Below are 17,151 nucleotides of genomic sequence, written 5' to 3'. Positions count from 1 at the left end.
AAATAAAGACCAGCTTTCTATTAGTCTTTCTGATTACTATCCAGACATGTGTATTAGCTTTTAGTGATTTATGTACATGGATAGCTAAATCCCTTCTTGTCTCTCATAATTGAGAAAATATCCTGATTTGACTTTCTTAGAGCCAAAGTGGATCATCTCAGAACTCCCCACAATCACCTAATTCTGCCATTGTTTTGCCCACCTTCCAATATGCCATTTGTAGCTTCCTGTTACCATCCACACAACTAATGCTGAGTGATCATCAAGCTTTTTATGTACAACTCTCTATTTCTTTATTCAAGTCATTATACATATATGGTGAAAAGATCCCCAGGGAACACCATGTCACATCCTCCCAACCAGAGAATGAAATTTCTATCCCTGCTGTCTAGCTCCTACCTCCGAATTAATTGCCAACGTTACAAAGTTATCTCAACTTCTGTGTGCTGTCAATTCTGCTAATAATCTCTTGTAGGGAATTTAGCAAATACTGTCTGGCAGTCTCCACAAACATGCATAGACATTCTCTTATCCACTATGTTTGTGATCTCCTCATAAAATTCAACTGGATTATTTAGACATGACCTAGCCTTCACAAATCCACAGCAACTCTCTCTGATCGGCTCATACTTGTCTTAATGCTCATTCACTCTGTCTCTAATGATGGATTCCAGTAACTTCCCTACAATTGATTTAAACTGACAGATCTATAGTTACCTGCTTTCTCCCATTCATACTTCTTAAGTGATGGAGTGACAATTGCAATTTTCCAAACCAAGGGCATAAATCCTAAATCCAGCACACTTTGGAAAGTTATGTCTGGCACATCTGCACTTTCTTCACTTGCTTCTTACCTCAACTATCTTAAAGGGGCAGGCTGCTCCTGTCAAGAAAGAATTTTTGGTCTTTTGATTTTGTTTCCAGATTCAGGAATCATTGCTGAACGATGTAATTCTTCTTCACTTACTGGTGGATGCCATGTTTGGGGCAGTGGTTTCCTTCTTCACCTTTTGCTAATTGGGGGCAGAAGATGAGAAACGATGAAAATCTCCCCCCGACAGCTGCTAAAGATGTTCACCTGGCCCTCTTGGAAGCACCATTGACTGCTTCACAGAAGGGTAGAAATTAACCTCCCACCTTTCTGTCCAATATTGTCATCTTCAAATCAATATGAGAGAATCCTCCAATTCAAGCCCACACTAATTTTTCCCACAGTATTATAAAGACATAAATATACAGTGATTAAATTCAAGCAGTGATTTATGATAGTGTGCTGCTTGTGCTACTAATTACTGTTTATTCGTATTGTGCTTTCCGCATGACAGCTTGTTTCATGTTAATGATCTGAGTGTATAACTACCTATCCTAGTGATTTTCTTAAATGAATTCCTCTGATTGGCAACTGGGATGGGCTCTAGTGCATGGTTCTGGGAACAAGGTGACCTTCAAATTTGCCAAACACAGATCTCGGGTTGATCCCACTCTGCACCTGCAGGAACAGCATGGCCCAGCCTGTCATTTGGCTCTTTGACAGTCACGTGTGGTAGGCAGAGGAGAAGTGTGGAGGCCCTCCTATCCTGAGGGACAAAACATCATCTTCCATCATCATATTTATCCTGACCCCACTTAATGCATTTGTGCACAGACCTGACATTGGGGAAGCCCATTCCCATCTAATGTCTCATTTCAGCAAGTTCATCAGTGGCAGGGCAACAGTGCAGTCCAAGGCCTGGATAAATCTACATGACCTGCCATTGCGACACCTCTGGTGGAAAGGTGTGGTGCAGTTAGATCTGGAATAACTACTCTACCTGGTTCTGAAAGCTAATCCTCAGCACCCACTCATTCAACTGCTGGACTCCTCCACATCAGCTACTATTTGACCAGACCCATCAATGAAACCAACCCGTGGTGAAAGCTTCCATCCCCTATAAGAAATGTTTTTGGTTGACTTCAATAGTTAGAGAGAAAGAGGCAATTTCAGCCTTTTCTCCTCCTCCTCCCCAGCCAGTTTCTGTTTAAACAGTCACATACCTTCTCTCCTTATAAGATCATCAGAGCCAGTTAAAAATGTTTCACCTGCAGGTGTTAAATTTAATTTCTCCATTTAATTTCTCAGCTCAAACTTTTACGGTGTAGAGTGAGCCCAAGCTGCCTGTCATATGGGCAATCTGCACCAACTTTGTGTCCCTTCAAGCACACGAAGTCTACTCTTTGTAGATAAATGAAGGCCACCAGAAAATCTGGGTACTCGTGTGCTTCCCGGAATGCAACACAATTCTGACACCCTGTCCTCGTGGTGCCCCTGACCATCCCCTCCTCAAGAAAATCAACCAAATACAATTCAGATTACTGGATGCACTCATTACCCAGCCCACCCATTACCTGAACCACCCAAAAGCTGATCCACCCATCACCTAAGCCACCCAATATTTGAACCATCCATTACCTGGTACAACCTATATCTGGTCATCCCATTACCTGATCCACCCACTATCTGAATCATCCATCATCTAATCCAGCCACTAACTGATGCATCCATCACCCATTGCCCAAATAACCCACTACCAGAATCCCCAATACCAGATGCACCAATTACTTTATCCATCCAGTACCTGCTCCAGTTCCACATTCTTTTATATTGCTAGTCTGTATAGAAAGACTCAACAGTCAGTCCATGCAGACTGGTGCAACTGATTGCCAAAGGCACTTCCCATTCCTGTTTGCTGGCAACAGCTCAGTTACACCCAGAGGGGCTTTGCAAAACTAATCTTTGCAAAATCTTGACTGGGTGACTGTTTTGCAAAACACCTTCGGTCTGTCTGCAAGCATGACCCAGACCTTCCTGTCGCTTGTCATTTCAGCACACCACCCTGCTCTCATGCCCACATGTCCGTCCATGGCCTGCTGCAATGTTCCAGCGAAACCCAATGCAAACTGGAGGAACAGCACCTCATCTTCCAACTAGGCACTTTGCAGCCTTCCGGACTTAACATTGAGTTCAACAACTTCAAATCATGGGTCAGAATTTTGCCCTCATCGGGTGGGCTCAGCGGGAGCAGTTGGGAAGCCGACTGCTGCCCATAATCGGGGTTGGAATTCAATTTCATGCTGGCAGGCCAATTAAGGCCCCCCCCCCAATGTGAAATGTGTGCTGCAGTGCTGCCTATGTGTGGGATGGGAGGAGGGCGATCGCGCAACTTAGAGCACGCACACAAGTGCACACTGGCAAAGCTCCCTAAGGCACTGACCAGTTTTGAAACTGAAAAATTAAAACATTGTTAGTTGTTAAGAAAACATGTCCCCTCATGAGACTCTGTCACATTAGAAATCAGTGTGAAATTTAAAAATTTTTTTTAAATGATGGGTCGAAACCTCATCCCAGCTGTGGAAAATGCAAAGGTTGCTTGGCCTTTTCGCCTGCCCGCCAACCGTAAGGGCAGCAAAAAATTTAAATCAATTTGATTGTTAACGGCCTGAATAGGACTTTTAATTGTCAGCAGGCACGCTCCCAACTCCTGCGTGCATCCACCGACCGAAATATCACGCCAATTAGCGATGATATCGGGATGTTCACCTGACACTATCGCGTATCATTTTATGCTCTTTCAGGTTGGGCGTGCTCCCGCCCGACGAGCAAACAATTCTGCCCACGAACTCTCTCCTCCATCCTCACCCCCTCTTTTAACCCCTTTTTTAAAACTTATTTTTTTATTTTTTAGCTACTCAATTTTATTTTTATTAATTTTAATTTTAATTTTTATTCATTGTTTAACCCCTCTTTCATCCCCCTTTTTATCTCTTTTTTCCCTAACCACCGCCCCCTCCCACCACTCCACCCCCAAAAAGGGTCACCTGTCACTTCTTCCATGTTGTTCTTTCAGAGAGGGCTTACCCTTGTTCTGCTATTAACACATTCTGCTTTCTTACTTTTGTGCCACTATCAGCACCTTCTTTAGCCCTTACCACTACCATTGACACTCTCTTTGTCTTTTCGTCCACGTGATCTCTGTCAATCTCTCCTTAGACCCCACCTATCGCTGGCCTTCTATCCAGCTTCACCTGCTCCACCCCCCTTAAACCCCCATCCTATTTCCACTTCTCTTTAGCTCTGAAGCAGGATCATATAGACTTGAAATGTTAACCCTGTTTCTGCTCCACAGATCCTGTCAGACCTGCTGAGTCTTTCCAGCATTTTCTGTTTTTATTTGCAAATTCTTGAGTCAGTTCTTCATATCTTCACTTTCAATATAACATTCCCATCAAAGTCGGAGAAGCTAGCAGATGAATCATTAGCCCTAATTTTCACAGAATCACAGTGCAGAAAAGGCCCTTCGGCCCATCGAGTCTGCACTGACACGTGAGAAGCACCTGACCTACCTACCTAATCCCATTTACCAGCACTTGGCACATAGCTTGAATGTTATGACGTGCCAAATGCTCATCCAGGTGCTTTTTAAAGTATGTGAGCAACCTGCCTCCACCACCTTCCCAGGCAGCGCATTCCAGACGTCACCACCCTCTGGGTAAAAAAAGTTTTTCCTCACATCTCCCCTAAATCTCCTGCCCCTCACCTTAAACTTATGTCCCTTTGTGACTGACACCTTAAAACTAAGGGGAACAGCTGCCCTCTATTCATCCTGTCCATGCCCCTCTTAATCTTGTACACCTCGATCAGGTCGCTCCTTAGTCTTCTCTGCTCCAACGATAACAACCCAAGTCTATCCAACCTCTCTTCATAACTTAAAATGTTTCAACCCAGGCTACATCCTGGTGAATCTACTCTGCACCCCCTCCAGTGCAATCACTTCCTTCCTATAATGTGGCGACCAGAACTGCACACAGTACTCCAGCTGTGACCTCACCAAGGTTCTATACAACTCCAATATGATCTCCCTACTTTTGTAATCTATGCCTCGATTGATAAAGGCAAGTGTCCCAGATGCCTTTTTCACCACCATTTTAGAGGGTGATTGTGAGCACAATGTATTTCAAATTGAGCAGCAATTCTGGGAATGTGGAGGCTTGACTTATCTAAACGACTGAAGCTCATTGCCATAACTTTTTTCACTTACCAACCTGAGCCGGCCAGATACAGTGCAGGCAGGTTAGGGAATTTGGCAGCGGTGGGCTGCACAGCCTAGAAACCTGGAGGAGTGGGGAGGAGAGGGCTGTAATCAGGAGGAGGGAGAAGTTGGAAGGAATGGAGGTGCAGGACTTCATTGTGAGGCCAGGAGGAACACTCATGGTGGCCATGGCCCACAGTGAAAGCTGAGATTAAACTGAGTTACCGACCTGCTGGGCCTCTTCTGGTCTCCGATCTGTTTTCCTGTAGGTCTGGCCTGACAGCGTAGCTACCACTGTTCCCCAATGCTAAGGCTGTCGGAACCTGCTGTGCATATTTAAAAAAAAAAAGGACCCACTGCCTTCCTGCTGGTGACCCAGTTGCCTGCTCCAAAGAGCAGGTTAACATCAGGACATGGCAGGATCAGTAATAAGTGACAGCCCTCATTTTATCTGTTGTGCATCTCCTGCCTTGGTTAATGCCAGGCCAGCTGGGAGGGTGGAGAGATGAGTTAAAAGTCAGGTCAGTGTAATATAAAGGAGTCAACAGATAATGCATATGAACTACCGTTTGTGTAGCCCACAGGAATTTTCCAGAGCTGCTGAATGACTTCAGGTTACGCTGGATAATGAGGCACATTCCATTCGCCTGCCAGCGAAATGTGAGGCAGACTCCACTTCGCTATGCAGGAGACCAAAAGTTTAAAGTTAACTGATTAGAAACAGAATCCTCCCAGATGAAAATCACCTCATCAGGGATATTAAAAACTATTCTTTTTGTCGACCTGAGTTATTAAATCAGCAAGAAGCTAACTATCATTCTTCCTATTTAATTTCCTGCAGTCAGTTGAGTTCTGTGTATGTTTCTTTGATGTTTTCTTGTGTAGCTGTTGTCAGAATTGAAATGAGCTTTGTGAAAATTGGGACAAGAAATTGGACTCACTAGCGCCTGTTTTTATGGGCTCAATGGGAGATTGAAAGCAGCGCGAGAGGAGAAGTGATTGGGAGATTGAAAACAGCGCGAGAGGAGCAGTGATTGGGAGATTGAAAACAGCGCGAGAAAGAAGTGATTGGGAGATTGAAAACAGCGCGAGAAAGAAGTGATTGGGAGATTGAAAACAGCGCGAGAGGAGAGGTGATTGGGAGATTGAAAACAGCGCGAGAGGAGAGGTGATTGGGAGATTGAAAACAGCGTGAGAGGAGAGGTGATTGGGAGATTGAAAACAGCACGAGAGGAGAGGTGATTGGGAGATTGAAAACAGCACGAGAGGTGATTGGGAGATTGAAAACAGCACGAGAGGAGAGGTGATTGGGAGATTGAAAACAGCGCGAGCGGTGATTGGGAGATTGAAAACAGCGTGAGAGGAGAGTCAGTTGGGAGATTGAAAACAGCGCGAGAGGAGAGGTGATTGGGAGATTGAAAATAAAAGGAGGGAAAGCTGAAGAGGAGCGGCCAGTGTGTGAGTGGCCCAATGAAGGGGTGGAGCTTTGAGGCTTTGGCTCGAGAGACTTCGGCGAGCAGAGGCTGAGGGCGAGCTTGCTCCCAGTGGGGTAGGACCGGGTAAGTTCCTTTAATTAAATTAGGAGTAGGTAATGGAGGCAGCAGTTGGGGCAATCGATTTCCCCGAATGTGGGAAGTCATGGACAGCACAATTGTCCCTGATGACTATACCTACAAAAGATGCATCCAGCTACAGCTCCTGACAAACCGAGTTCGAGAACTGGAGCTGGAGCTGGATGAACTTCGGATCATACGGGAAATAGAGGCAGTAATAGACAGGAGTTTCAGGGAGACAGTCACCCCTAAAAGTCAGGAGGCAGGTAGCTGGGTGACTGTCAGGAGAGGGAAGGGGAATAGACAGAAAGAGCAGAGCATCCCTGTGGCTGTTCCCATCAACAATAGGTATACCATTTTGGATACTGTTGGTGGAGACGACCTACCAGGGATAAGTTGTAGTGGTCGCGTCTCTGGCACCGAGGCTGGACCCTCAGCTCAGAAAGGAAGGAGGGAAAAGAGGAGAGCAGTAGTGATGGGGGATTCAATAGTTAGGGGGACAGATAAGAGGTTCTGTGGGAGAGATCAAGAATCCCGGATGATCTGTTGCCTCCCTGGTGCCAGGGTCAGTGATATCTCGGATCGAGTTCTCAGTATTCTCAGGAGGGAGGGTGAGCAGCCAGATGTCATGGTCCATGTAGGGACCAATGACGTGGATAGGAAGGAGGAGGAGGTCCTGCAAAGAGAGTTTAGGGAATTAGGTGCAAAGTTGAAGGACAGGACCTCCAGGGTTGCGATCTCAGGAGCGCTACCCATGCCACGTGCTAGTGAGGCTAGAAATAGGACGATAATGCAGCTAAATATGTGGCTAAGAGGATGGTGCAGGAGGGAGGGCTTTATGTTTCTGGACAATTGGGCTCTGTTCCAGGGAAGGTGGGACTAACATCCTTGCGGATAGGTTTGCTAGTGCTGCTCTGGGTCGTTTAAACTAGATTTGCAGGGGGAGGGGAACCAGAGTGTTAGAGCAGATAGTGAGGTGGAGGAGGATAAAGGTCAAGTGAAGAATGCATGAATAGACAGAAATCAAAGGTTTGTATGTGATAGAAATGTTCTCAGGTGCATCTAATTCAATGCAAGGAGTATTGTCAGAAAGGCAGATGAGCTTAGGGTGTGGATTGGCCCGTGGGATTACAACATTATTGCTATTAGTGAGACTTGGTTGCAGGAGGGGCAGGACTGGCAGCTCAATGTTCTGGGGTTCCTTTGCTTCAGACGTGATAGAGAGGGAGGGATGAAAGGGGGAGGAGTGGCATTACTAATTAGGGAAAATATCACAGCTGAGTGTAAACAGGACAGCCCAGAGGGCTCATCTACAGAGGCCATAGGGGTGGAGCTGAGGAACGGGAAATGTGTGACCACACTAATAGGATTGTATTATAGACCGCCCAATAGTCAAAGACAATCAGAGGAGCAAATCTGTAGAGAGATAGCAGACCAATGTAAGAAACAGAAAGTTGTGATAGTAGGTGATTTTAATTTTCCACATATTGACTGGGGCTCCCTTACTGTAAAAGGGCTGGATGGCTTGGAGTTTGTCAAATGTCTTCAGGAAAGTTTTCTAAATCAATATATAGAGGTACCAACGAGAGAGGATGCAATACTTGATCTCCTATTAGGGAACCAGACAGGTCAGGTGACAGAAGTATGTGTAGGTGAACATTTTGGGTCCAGTGACCAAAATGTCATTAGTTTTAAGTTAATTATGGATAAGGATAGGTCTGGTCCTTGAGTGGAGATTCTAAATTGGAGAAAGGCCAATTTTGTGGAAATGAGAAAGGATCTAGGTAGAGTGAATTGGGATAAGTTGTTTTCTGGCAAGGATGTGTTCAGTAAGTGGAAGGCATTCAAAGCCGAAATTTTGAGAGTGCAGAGTTTGCATGTTCCTGTCAGAGTTAAAGGCAAAGTTAACAGGCATAGGGAACCTTGGTTTTCAAGGGATATTGGCGATCTGGTTAAGAAGAAGAGAGAGGTGTATAGCAGGTATAGGCTACAAGGAGCAAATGAGGTACTTGTAGAGTATAGAAAATGTAAGAAGATACTAAAGAAGGAAAGCAAAAAGAAGACATGAGGTTGCTTTGGCAGATAATGTGAAGGTAAACCCGAAGGGTTTCTACAAGTATATTAAGAGTAAAAGGATAGTAAGGGACACAATTGGTCCCCTTGAAGATCAGAGTGGTCATCTATATGTGGAGCCTCATCAGATGGGGAGACCTTAAACAGGTTTTTTGTATCAGTATTTACTCAGAAAACTGGGTTAGTGCATAAGGAAGGAAGGGAAACAAGCAGTAGTGTCATGGAACATATAGAGATTAAAGAAGAAGAGGTGTTGCTGCCTTACGGCGAATAAAGGTAGATAAATCCCCCGGGCTGACATGATTTTCCCTCGGACCTTGAGGGAGACTAGTCTAGAAATTGCAGGGGCCCTGGCAGAAATATTTAAAATGTCCTTAGCCACAGGTGAGGTGCCGGAGGATTGGAGGGTAGCTCATGTTGTTCTGTTTTTAAAAAAGGCTCCAAAAGTAAACCAGGAAATTACAGGCCAGTGAGCCTGATGTCAATAGTAAGTAAATTATTGGAAGGTGTTCTGAGAGATCGGATATTCAATTATTTGGACAGCCAAGGGCTGATTAAGGATAGTCAGCATGGCTTTGTGCGTGGTAGGTCGTGTTTAACGAACGTGTAGAGATTTTCGAGGAGGTTACCAAGAAAGTAGATGAAGGAAAAGCTGTGGATGTTGTCTACATGGACTTTAGTAAGGACTTTGACAAGGTCCCACATGGGAGGTTAGTTCAGAAGGTTCAGACACTTGGTATCCATGGAGAGGTTGTAAATTGGATTCGAAATTGGCTGTGTGGGAGAAGACAGAGAGTGATAGTGGATGATTGCTTCTCAGACTGGAGGCCTGTGACTGGTGGTGTGCCTCAGGGATCTGTGCTGGGACCATTGTTGTTTGTTGTCTATATCAATGATCTGGATGATATTGTGGTAAATTGGATCAGCACGTTTGCTGATGACACTAAGATTGGAGGCATTGTGGACAGCGAGGAAGGCTTTCAAAGCTTGCAGAGGGATCTGGACCAACTGGAAAAATGGGCCAGAAAATGGCAGATGGAATTTAATGCAGAAAAGTGTGAGGTGTTGCATTTTGGAAGGACAAACCAAGGTAGGACATACACAGTAAATGGTAGGGCACTGAAGAGTGCGGAGAAACAAAGGGATCTGGGAGTTCAGATACATAATTCCCTGAAAGTGGCGTCACAGGTAGACAGGGTTATAAAAAAAGCTTTTGGCATACTAGCCTTCATAAATCAAAGTATTGAGTATAGGAGTTGGGATGTTATGGTGAGGTTATATAAGACATTGGTGAGGCCAACTTTGGAGTATTGTGTGCAGTTCTGGTTGCCTATATACAGGAAGGATATCAGTAAGATTGAAAGAATGCAGAGAAGATTTACTAGGATGTTGCCGGGTCTTCAGGAGTTGAGTTACAGGGAAAGATTAAACAGGTTAGGACTTTCTTCCTTGGAGCGTAGAAGAATGAGGGGAGATTTGATAGAAGTTTACAAAATTATGAGGGGTATAGACGGAGTAAATGCAAGTAGGCTCTTTCTACTTAGATTAGGAGAGATAAACACGAGAGGACATGGCTTTAGGGTGAAAGGGGAAAGGTTTAGGGGGAACCTCTTCACTCAGAGAGTGGTGGGAGTGTGGAACGAGCTGCCATCTGATGTGGTAAATGCCGGCTCACTCTTAAGTTTTAAGAATAAATTGGATAGATACATGGATGGGAGAGGTCTAGAGGGTTATGGACTGGGTGCAGGTCAATGGGACTAGCGGAATAATATTTCAGCACAGACTAGAAGGGCCAAATGGCCTGTTTTCCTGTGCTGTAGTGTTCTATGGTTCTATAACTCTTGAATACTTTGGGGCAAATCACAGTGGATGGTATATTGGTGAGGATGTTAGCACATGGCCAATGTACATCTATTGAAGGTATACAGAGCAGGCAGATCATAATGTCAGTCAGCATGCAGACTGATTTGATGCCAGTGGTGCCAGTTGGAGCAAAACACTCCAGCTAAGTGATCACTTAAGGACCTCAGTTGTCCCCTGGGCAGGAAGGCCGTAGTCAACCTTCCTCACCTTGGTATTAATTGTATTAATTGGGAAAAGTTAAGGAAGGAGACAGGCTCTCCACCCCAACCCATTAAATGACCCACTCTCCCCTACCGCTCCTAGACAGATCCTGGGTTGGGAGTGGCAGGGGTGGGGCATTTAATTCCTCCCAATGTGTGAGATGTCTGCGCTTCAGAAAGAGACCCTCATTGAAATTTGCCCCTTGCTACAGCTGCAAAGACAACCTTAGAACAGGGCACAGTGACAGTGACAAAGAGCTTTTATGTTACTGCCTCCTTCCAGGCCGGAGCTTGAGATATTTGCAACATTTTGCACTTTGCCATTGGCTATAGTGAAAGGGAAGTCACTGGGACTCTAGGCCTTAACTTTCGAGCTTCAGGGCAGTGTAACAGTGTAACTACCCCACCCCCCAATGGGATTCCCCATGCCCAGAGGAATCCTCGCACACCATCCCCCCACCCCTTACAGGACATCCCAGCACCATGGGAAACCCCCCAACCAACTACCACCCCTACAGAATCCCCACCCCCAGGGTGTCTCCACCCCCAATCCCATCAACCCCCTCCTACACTGGACTCCCCACCCCCAGGGGGCTCTACACCAACCCCGGAAACTTTCCAACCCCGCAGGATTCATCCCCCCCAGTAGCAAATCCCTACCCTCACAGGAACTCCTTTCCTCGAGACCCAACTCCTGACTTCCCCTCCACAAGACCCGTATGCCAACCTCCCCCCCACCAAGACCCGAATGTCGACCTCCCCCGTCCGCCAGGCCCAACTGCCAACGTCCCCCATCAACCCCATGCTGAGGCCCAACTGCCAACTCCCTTTCCCCACCACTCTCCCAGGCCAGGCCCGACATTCCTCCCTTCCCTCCCTACCCTCCCGGCCTGATTCCCCTCCCTCCTCCCATCCTAGCCCTTATCCCGCCCCCACAAAGGCCCGACTGTCAACCTCCCCACAACCCCTAGGCCTGACCTGACCCAACCCAACCCTTACCATCCCCCAAATGCCCTCCACTTACCTGATAGACCTGAAGACCTTTAAACCTGGCTGGACATTCTTTAAATTTAACTAGTTAATGCCAGAAAAAAAAGGTGTGACATACTCACCTGCCACTGACCTACCCTCAACAGTAAGCCCTGGAAGCGAGCTGCACCATACAGATCTCACCCAACCTGGTTGGGAAGGTCGGGTGAGATTGGATTGGAAATTCAGGTAAGTACTTTCAAGCGGAGCAGCAATCCGACTCAGTTGCCACTCAGTTGGAAGCTATGGCCCTCTAATTCAATGAGAAATAACATCATTTCATTCTGTCTTGCCAGAGAGGAGCAGAGTGAGAACATGGTTTTGCTATGTCTGCAGACCTCCCCATAATTAACTAAGATTAAAATTAATTAAGCAAAGCCAGCACAGATTTGTTAAAGACAAATCACGTTTAACCAACTTGACTGAGATTTTCGATAAGCTATCAGAGACGGTTGATGAGGGCAATACGGTTGATGTGCTGGATATGGTCTTCCAAAAGTCATTTAATAAAGTGCTATGCCATCGGGTTGCTGGCAAAGGTGAAAGCTTATGGAATTAAAGGGACAGTGGCAGCATGGATACACAGTTGGATGAGTGACTGGAAACAAAGTAATGTTAAGTGGTTGATATTACAGGAGGGATATATACAGTGGAGTTCCCCAGGAGTCAGTACTAGGACCATTGCTTCTCTTGTTCTATATTCATGACCTAGACTTGAGAGTACAATATTTGAAGACAGCACAAAACTGGGAACTACTGCGCATTGTGAGGAGGATAGTGACTTCAGGAGGTTAATGAGCAAGGCACAAGTCAGGAGAGTGATGGAATACTCTCCACTTGCCTGGATGAGTGCAGCTCCCACAACACTCAAGAAGATCAACACCTTCCAGGATCAAGCAGTCGACATGATTGGCATCCCACCCACAAACATTCACTCCCTCCACCACCAACATACAGTAGCAGCAGTGTGTACCATCTAAAAGATGCACTGCAGGAATTCACCAAGGCTCCTTAGGAAGCACCTTCCAAACCCACAACCACTACCACTTAGAAGGACAAGGGCAGCAGACACATGGGAACACCACCACCTGGAATTTCCCTTCCGAGTTACTCACCATCCTGACTTGGAAATGTATTGCCGTTCTTTCACCGCCACTGGGTCAAAACCCTGGAACTCCCTCCCGAACAGCACTGTGGGTGTACCTACACCACATGGACTGCAGCGGTTCAAGAAGATAGCCCACCACCATCTTCTCAAGGGCAGTTACTGATGGGAAATAAATGTTTTTCGAGCCAGTGACACCCACATAATGTAAATGAATAACAAAAGGATAGCTAGTGGAATGGAGGTGGGGACACATAGAAGATGAAATTTAATGTTGAGAAGTATGAAGTAATAGATTTTGGGAGGAAGAACAAGGGGAAACAATACAAAATAATGGGTAAAATTTTAAATGGGGTGCAGAAGCAGAGAGAGGAAACTAAGTATTGTTTGATGTTGTATGTACCTGCATGCCATTGTAATGTAAGCTCAATAGAGCAAGGGATAATGTGGGACTGGAGAATAGCACCGCTATTATGTATAGAGTCACAGGGTAGTAGACTGAGAGAACAGTCTAGATAGAACACTCTGGAAGCAGAGTGGAGGCAACAGGTTTAAGATGATTAAGATTTATGGTAAGGGGCAGGAGGTTTAGAGAGGATGTGGGGAAGAATTTTTTCACCCAGAGGGTGGTGAGAATCTGGAACTCATTGCCTGAAAGGGTGGTGGAGGCAGAAACCCTCATAACATTGAAGAAGTATTTGGACATGCACTTGTGATGCCATGGCATACAAGGCTGTGGGCCTAGTGCTGAAAAATGGGATTAGAATAGTTAGGTACTTGTTTGACCAGTGCAGACTGGATGGGCCGAAGGGCCTTTTTCTGTGCTATTGACCTCTATGACTCTATGACTCTGTAACAGTACCATGCTTGACAGAAACCTGGGATCTGTAAGTAGTTAAAGCTTAACAATAAAGGGTTCATGTTTAAGCATACAAGTCTCAAGATCCCATCACTGAGACATCTAAAGAACCCACATTAGAACAAGAGCGCACAAATCGTTGAAGGTGAGAGGGCAGGTTGGGAAAATGGTCAAGAAGGCATTTGGGATCCTAGACTTTATAAATAGAAGCATAGAGTACAAAATCAAAGACATTTGAATGACCTTTTATAAAATACTGGCTTGACCACAACTGCAGTAATGTGCCCAATTCTGAGCACTGCACTTTTGGAAGAATGAAAAGACTTTAGAGAGGATGCAAAAATGATTTATGAGAATCACTCCAGAGATGATGGACTTCAGTTACATGGGTAGCCCCAGGACATCACTGCTTGAGGCCGTATCTGTGTCTTTGCAGCTTCATCAATGGCCTTCCCTCCAACGTATGTCAGAAGTGGGGACATTCGCTGATAATCACAGTGTTTAGCAGCCCATGTCTGCCTACAGAAAGGCCTGGACAAAATTCAGGCAATGACCATCTCAAACAAGAGAGAATCTAACCATCTCCTCTTGACATTCAATGGCATTACCATCACTGAACCCCACCCCCCCGCCAACTAATAACATCCTGTGGGTAAATATTGATCAGGAACTGAGCTAGATCAGCCATATAAATACAGTGATTAGATGAGCTGGTGAAAGGCTGAGAATCCTGCGACAAGTAATTCATCTCCTGACTCTCCAAACACTATCCACCATCCATAAGGCACAAGTCACTTGCCTGGACGAGTGCAGCTCCCACAACAGTCAAGAAGTTTTACACCATGCAGGACAAAGCAGCCCGCTTGATTGATACTCCATCTACCAACTTAAAAATTTACTCCCTCCACCACTGGCACACTCTACAAGAAACATTACAGCAACTCACCAACCTTCCAAACCTGCAATCTCTACTGCCTAGAAGGACAAGTGCATCAGATACATGGGAATACCACCACCTGCAAGGTCCCCTCCAAGTCACACACCATCCTGACTTGGAACAAGAATCATTGTACTCCTTCACTGTCGCTGGGTCAAAATGCTGGAACTCCCTCGCTAATAGCACTGTGGGTATACCTACACCACATGGACTGCAGCGGTTCAAGAAGGCAGCTCACCGCCACCTTCTCAAGGGCAATTAGGGATGGGCAATAAATGCTGGCCTAGCCAGCGACACTCACTTCACATGAAAGAACAAAAAGAAATAGGAGAAGCTGGGCTGTTCTCTTTACAATGGAGGATGTTAAGAGGAGATTTGATAGAAGTGATCAAAATAATGAGAGATTTAGATAGAGGTGATGGAAATAAATGGATTCCATCTTGCACTCCTCATTGAACCAGGGTTGATCCCCCAGCTTAGTGGTAATGGTAGATTGGGGGAAATGACGGACCATGAGGTTACAGGTTGTGTTCAAATACAATTCTGCTGCTGCTGATGGCCCACAGTGCCTCATGGATGGCCAATTTTGAGTTGTTAGACCTGTTCAAAATCTATCCCATTTAGCATGATGGTAGTGCAATACAACACGATCCTTAGTGCGAAGAAAGGACATCGTGTCCGGAAGACTGTGCGGCGGTCACTCCTGCCAATACTGTCATAGACAGGTGCATCGTGGTAGGTAAATCAGTGGTGATGAGGTCAAGTAGGCTTTTCCCTCTTGTTGGTTTTTTCCAACCACCTGTCACAGACCTAGACCAGAGGCTATGTACTTTAGGACTCAGCCAGCTCGGCCAGTTGGGCTACCGAGCCACTTTTGGTGATGGACATTGAAGTTCCCCACCCAGAGTTCATTCTGCGTTCTTGCCACTCTCATTGCTTCTTTCAAATGGTGTTTAATGTGGAGAAGTGCTGATTTATCAGATGAGGAGGGAGATATGTGGTAACCAGCAGGAGGTTGCCTTGCCTTGAGACTTCATGGCATCTGGAACCTATGTTGAGGACTTGGAGGGCAACTCCCTCCCAACTGTATACCACTGTGCTGATACTTCTGTTGGGCCTGTCCTGTTGGTGGGACAGGACATATCCAGGGATGGTGATTGTGGAGTCTGGTACATTATCTGTAAGGTATGATTTGGTGAGTATGAATACGTCAGGCTTTTGCTTGACTAGTCTGTGGAACAGCTCTTCCAATTTTGGCACATGTTCCAAATGTTAATGAGGAGGACTTTGCAGGGTCGACAGGACTTGGTTTGCTATTGTTGTTTCTGGTGCCTGAATCGATGCCTGGTGGTCCGTCCAGTTTCATTCTTTTTTTTCAGTCTCCACAGCGGTTTGGTGCATCTGAGTGGTTTGCTAGGCCATTGCAGAGGGCACTTAAGAGTCAACCACATTGCTGTGGGTCTGGGGTCACATGTAGGCCAAACTAGATAAGGATGGCGGATTTCCTTCCCTAAAGGACATGATTGAAACAAATGAGTTTTTATGATAATCGACAATGGTTTCATGGTCATCATTACTGTGTTTAACATTTTTAATTCCACATTTATTAATTGAATCTAAATTCCACCAGGTGCCATGCTAGAATTTGAACTCGCGTCCCCAGAGCATTAGCCTGGTCCTGTGCATTACTAGTCAAGTGACATTACCACTATGCCAATGTCTCACCCATCTCATCACCATATTATCACTGATTTGGTGAGATATCTGGCATTATAGCCGCTGGTAAGTTATTCCTAAATGACCTGACATTGCTAAAACACTTGCCCAACACACATCTGACTAGCTATACAGAAAATCATAGAGAACACCAGCACCTTCTTGATGGTTCCCATCTCTGCCACCCACCCACCAGCATGCAGCCTCTCCTTTGTAACCTCTTCCCCTCCCACACCCTCTGGCAGGCAACCCCTGCCTCACAATCTCTTTCCCCCACCATCCGCAGCTTGCAACCTCTTCTCCCCAACGCCTGCCCTCCTCCTCTTAGCAGGCAGCCTCTCCCTTGAAATCTCTTCCCTCTCCGTCCCCCTCTCCTGTCACCCCAGTGCTCAGGCCTCAGGCTGAAAAAAACAGAACTCTGAGTCAAAAAGAAGGCTCCCCTTTGGCTAGTTTCCATCTCCAGGCACACCTTTCAAAAACCAGAAATAAAAACAGAAAACGCTGGAAAAACTCAGCAGGTCTGGCAGCATCTGTGGAGAGAGAAACAGAGTTAATGTTTCGAGTCCGTATGACCCTTCTTCAGGCCTAAAGAGAAGTAGAAATCTGATGATATTTATACTGTTTAAGGTGGGGTGAGGCAGATGGGGCTGGATAGAAGGCCAATGATAGATGGGGGCTAAGGAGAGATTGACAAAGATGTCATGGACAGAAAGACAGAGGGAGTGTTAATGGTGGTGGTGAAGACTAAAG

The sequence above is a fragment of the Carcharodon carcharias genome, chromosome 5, assembly GCF_017639515.1.
Source record: "Carcharodon carcharias isolate sCarCar2 chromosome 5, sCarCar2.pri, whole genome shotgun sequence".
NCBI lineage: Eukaryota > Metazoa > Chordata > Chondrichthyes > Lamniformes > Lamnidae > Carcharodon > Carcharodon carcharias.
This window is presented reverse-complemented; position numbering follows the sequence as displayed.